Raw genomic sequence first — 5,683 nt, 5'->3', positions numbered from 1 at the left:
AACAAGGAAAACAGGTCGTGAAGAGGATGTGTAGTGTCCCAGATAATCTTGGGGACCCTGCTCAAGCAGCGCTTCTGTGCTATGTCCTGGATGGGAGAGAGGGAACTGCCAATGATCTTTTCGGCCATCCTCACACTCTCTGCACTGCCTTCCTGTCTGAAGCAGTGATGCTTCCAAACCAGACTGTGATGCTATATGACAGGATGCTCTCGATTGTCCCCCTGTAGAAAGTGGTCAGGACAGGGGTAGGAAAATGTGCTTTTCTCATGCGACGTACAAAATGCAGGCGCTGCTTCACCAGTTTCTCACTCTTGAGCGACCAAGCCAGCCTACTCGTTAGCTGCACACCCAGGAATTTGATGCTGGTAACCCTCTCCACAGGTGAATCATTAATGCACAGAGAAGTGTGGCTGTGCTTGCCTTTTCTGAAATTGACAATGATCTCTTTGGTTTTTCCAATATTGAAAACTAGGCTGTTTTCCTTACACCAGTTCACCAACCCCTCAACCTCCTTGCGGTAAGCTTCCACCTTGTCATCATGAATAAGGCCCACTACTATTGTATCATCTGCGAACTTCAAAATATGGTTGGTGGCAAACCTAGCACAACAGGGTGAACAGCAGCGGACTTAGGACGCAGCCCTGAGGAAAACCTGTGCTCAAGAAAATGGTATTAGAGGTATTTGTTCCAACTCACACATATTGGGGCCTGTTGGTAAGAAAATCAAGAATCCAGTTGCATAAAGGAGTGTTTAAGCCTAAAAAGCCCAGTTTGTCTACTAGATACTGGGGAATGATTGTGTTAAACACCGAACTGAAGTCGACAAACAGCAAACGCACATGAGTATTTCTTTCCTCTAAGTGCTTCAAGCTCAGATAGAGAACGGAAGAAATAGCATCCTCCGTAGAGTGATTTGGTCGGTAGGCAAACTGAAGTGGGTCAAATGCTGGTGAGAGGCTGGATACAATAATGTCCTTTATCAGCTTCTCAAAGCATTTCATAATGGTGGATGTCAGTGCAACCGGACAGTAATCATTGAGGCCTGTAATTGTGGACTTTTTTGGCACTGGCAAGATGATGGCTGTCTTAAAACACGATGGGACCACTGCCTGTTGCAATGAGCGATTGAAAATGTCTGTGAGAACACAAGCCAGGTCATCTGCGCATTCCCTAAGGACACGTCCAGGGATGTTATCTGGGCTTGCTGCTTTCCGAATGTTAACTTTCTGCAGTATTTTCCGGACAGAGGTGACATCAAAACTTAGCACTTGCTCGTCAGAATGGGGCACAGCTTTCCTAGCAGGAGTGCTATTTGATGCCTCAAATCTACCAAAAAATGTATTCAGTTTGTTTAGGAAGTCTGTGTCATCCTTGCATCTCGATGGAGTCACCTTGTAATCCGTAATAGCCTGGATCCCTTGTCACATTTGCCTGGTGTTTGTTGGCTCCTGAAAAAAGTTCTGAATTTTCTGGCAATGGGCTTGCTTTGCACCTTTTATGGCACTTTTCAGATTTGCTCTGGCTGTTCTAAGTGCCAGCATGTCACCAGATTTAAAAGCCACATTCCGTGCTTTCAGCATCTTGCGGACCTCATAAGTCAGCCACGGTTTTTCATTCGCCCTCACAACAATGCTTTTCAGGACACAGACATCTTCTATGTACTTTTGGATACATGCAGACACCGTGGTGGCATACTCCTCAACATTTGTATGTTGGTTATCAGTAGCTGCTTTCTTAAACATGCCCCAATCTGTGCACTCAAAGCAGTCTTGTAATGCTTCTATAGCTCCCTCTGTCCAAACCCTCACCTGCTTTACTGTAGGTTTCACTCTGACTAATAAAGATTTATATGCTGGAATAAGCAGCACTGAGAGATGGTCAGAGGAGCCCAGGTGAGGGCGGGGGATAGCTTTGAAAGCCTTCTTGATGTTGGAATAAGCAAGATCCAGTGTATTGTCCCCTCTGGTTGCAAAGTCTACATATTGATGGAAATGTGGCAGGGTAGCTTTCAAATCCACTTGGTTAAAGTCTCCCACTGCAATAAATGCATCCTCTGGGTGAGTAGTTTGTAAGTCACTGATGGTATGACAGAGAGCCTTCAGGGCTCTTCTCTGTTTGCATCAGGGGGGATATACACAGCTGTGATAATTGTAACAGAGAATTCTCTAGGCAGATAGAAGGGTCTGCATTTGATGGTCAGAAGCTCCACATCTGGGGATCACAGACTTGAAATCACCTTGGCATTATTATACCATTTGTCATTCATATAAAAACAGACACCTCCTCCCCGGGATTTGCCACTGAGAGTAAAACTCCGGTCCAGCCAAAATGTTGAAAATCCCATCAAGCTAACAGCACTATCTGGGACAGAGAGCTTTAACCAAGTTTCTGTTGCAATGATGACACAGCAATTTCTCACCTCCTGGTTTGTTGTTAAATCCAGCCCCAAGTAATCCATTTTAGGTTCTAAGGAGCGAGCATTTGCAAATAAAATAGATGGAAGAGACACTCTGTAAGGTCTAGCTTTTAGCCTAGATGTTAGGCCTCCGCGTTTGCCACGCTTCCTCTTGCGGTCATACCTCCTCCTTTTCTTCCAAAGATGGTCAGCAACAGAGGGAAACTTCCCAGCTGTAATGGCTGCTCCTCCACTCTGCCCCTGTGCCCCGAAATGCTGCCTTTGCTGCTCAAAACACTGAGAAAGATTCTGTTTCCACCTCCAGCAATTTCCTTTCTTCCTCCTTGCTCCTCCAGACATTCCAGCTGATCTCTCACCCTTCGTGTCAACCACGGGCATCTCCGTCGTTGCTTTTATCCTCCGTAGTAATCCGAGGCCATGCAGACTCTCCTGAACAGTTCTCCACCATGCTTTTCACGCTGAAGTTCTTCATCTCCAATATGGACTGGCGTTCATATGAAAATTTAGCAGCCCAACTCTGCTTAGTTGTCCCTATTTCTGAAAAGTGTTTCGGTCCGGATCGTTCATTTCCCTCCCTACCCCCACACTTTTGAGAGCTGAAGCAGCCGCAGCCAAGCAAGGTGCCACCATTTTGGTCTACCCCGCCATTTTGGTCTACCTCAATTATAATTAAAGAAGAGATCCATTGATACAGAATGGAGAAAAAGAGTCTAACTTTGGAAAAATTCAAGGACAATGTACTCAGAAATTACTCTTAAGGTTGTCTGCTCTCATAAATGTGGATTAAAAGGGGTTATGTAAGAGAAAAGCTTTACTGGGTAAAACTGAGATTTTGGCTGATTCGAATGTGTATCTAAAAATGATAGATCACAACAATGATATGGAAAAAGATGATACACTGGATATACAAATGAAACCAGCTGATGCTTTATTAACTAATACACAAATAAAAAAACAGAAAAGGGTGGCTTTTTATTTTGGATTTAAAGAAGAGACTTGTTAAAGTCTTGAAGGATTTCCTGAAAGAAATAAAGAGCAAATGAAAAAAATCAAGCTCTGGGATACTATTTAAAACAGCACCCCCTTAACCTTTGGGGCACCAGGGACTGGTTCTGCGAGTGAGGTTTTCCACGGACATAGGGGATGTGGTTTCATGTGTGCTGCCTGCAACCCACAGATGGGGCTTTGCTTGTTTGTGTGGCCTAGTTTCTGGCATGCCATGGACTGGTACCGGTCCACGGACCAGGGGTTGAGACCCGAGTTTAAAGAGATTAAAAATCAAAGCAAAGGGAAGGAGTGTAAAGTCATCTTATTTGGTGAAGCTGAAAATATTTATGTTGTTATTTCTGGTAACAATGAAATTTTGCTGAGCAGAGGCATGAAAGATTTGATTATAGATAAGAGAATGGGAAGACGAGATCTTTTGTTGTATATTCAGAGAAAGTCAAAAATTGTGTTAAAAGTTAAGAAAAAGGAGCCCTGGTGGCACAGTGGTTAGAATGTAGTATTGCAGGCAAACTCTGCCTAGCCTGGAGTTCGATCCTAATGGGATTCAAGGTTGACTCAGCCTTCCATCCTTCCAAAGTCAGTAAAATGAGAACCCAGATTGTTTTGGGCAATATGCTGACATTGTAAACTGCTCAGAGAGTTCAGTAAAGCACTTTGAGGCAGTATATAAGCTTAAAATGTTATTGCTGTTAAGTTGCTTTATTTTATTAAGGTTAATGTATGTAGGTAGTTACTTCTGGCAGTTCTTAATGGACTTTTGCTGATTAGATCTGAATGATGAGATTTTAAGAATTTGTTTATAGATAAGAGATGAGATGTGGAAAGAAGAGATCTTTTGTGATGTTAATAGAGAAGGTGATAAGTTACTAAAATTATTTCTAGTTGTGATGGAAGGGAAAGTCATTTTCCTTTTTCTTTTTCTTTTGAACTTTCTAGTTTTCTTTTCACTATTTTATATTTGTATTGGTTTACTTTGTATTGGTTATTGATATTATTAGTAAACTTTAAGAAAAATGTTATTAATAAAGAATAATTTGGATTTATCTTTCTTGACTAACATACAGATTGTCCTCAATTTATAAACACAGTTGGGATCAGAATTTCTTTTGTAGTTTGTGGGGTTATGTTGAGAATTGCAATTTGCTGATTTACTGTGGCATCCTACCTTTCTGTCAGGTGCAAGCAACCACAACAATCAGGAACTAGATAAAGAGATATTTTATTGTTGATTCAGCAGTTCACAAGAATCTCAGTGGACAGCCAGTCTTCCCTTGGGAACCTCTGATATAACCCTAAATGTTTCATATCATATATTTCTTCCCCCTTTTAGAGTCCAAGGTAGCATATCTCTTAACTTTCCCTTTTGGGGTCCCCTTCTTTTCAGCCGCAGACTCCATCACATACCCCCCTCTCTAAAAAAGCCCTTTCTTTCCTTCCTCTCTTCTTCATCATGGGAACTGGAAAAAGGAGACAGTGATGGCTTATCAGAAGAGTCATTCTTCTTCAAGTCCAAGGAATCCTCCTTGCCAGATGGTTCTTGCTGCAAATGGTTAGAAATGTCCTGCCTCCTTTCCCTTGGTAAATGAAACCCAGAAGTTGTTGTTGTTTAAAATATAAATTATCGCAGCTTTTTTCTTATTTTCTTCTTGTGATAACACAGGAGCATAAACATCTTACAGTGGTTTGTTAAAAGAACTGTGGTTTAATATACAATATGAAGCAATAATATTCAGGGAGCATACAGAATACAAGATAGCCAGTTATATTCAAACAGTTCAAGTGAGCAAAAAATTCCAACTGCAATTCTCCTCAGACACAGTGTCTTAAAGGGATACTACCTTCCCCCCAAATACTCTGCTGACTCATTCTCTATATATCACTTCTGGTCATCTACTAATTCATAATTACCTTGAGAGTTGTGCCAGCCTCAATGCCTCCCTCCAGAGGGACTCCCCTCTGTAAAGTTAAGTCTTTCACTCACTGGTTGTTCCTGAGGCTCTGGAATCAAAGTAGGTGCTGAGAGATTGGAAGGCCTTAACTTGTCTGGGAAACACTGATGTTTGAATGTTTGAATGTTTATTATATTTATATCCCGCCCTTCTCCTTACGGACTCAGGGCGGCTAACAGCCAGATAAAACAACTACAAAATACAAAATACCAATACTACAGTTAAAACACAATTAAAAGACAAATATTAACAATTGGCCTATAATTTAAAATAATTTTAAAACCCCCGCTAAAAATTTCCCCTAGGCCAG

The sequence above is a fragment of the Protobothrops mucrosquamatus genome, unplaced genomic scaffold, assembly GCF_001527695.2.
Source record: "Protobothrops mucrosquamatus isolate PMUCROS unplaced genomic scaffold, P.Mucros_1.0 scaffold1049, whole genome shotgun sequence".
NCBI classification, from domain to species: Eukaryota; Metazoa; Chordata; class Lepidosauria; order Squamata; family Viperidae; genus Protobothrops; species Protobothrops mucrosquamatus.
This window is presented reverse-complemented; position numbering follows the sequence as displayed.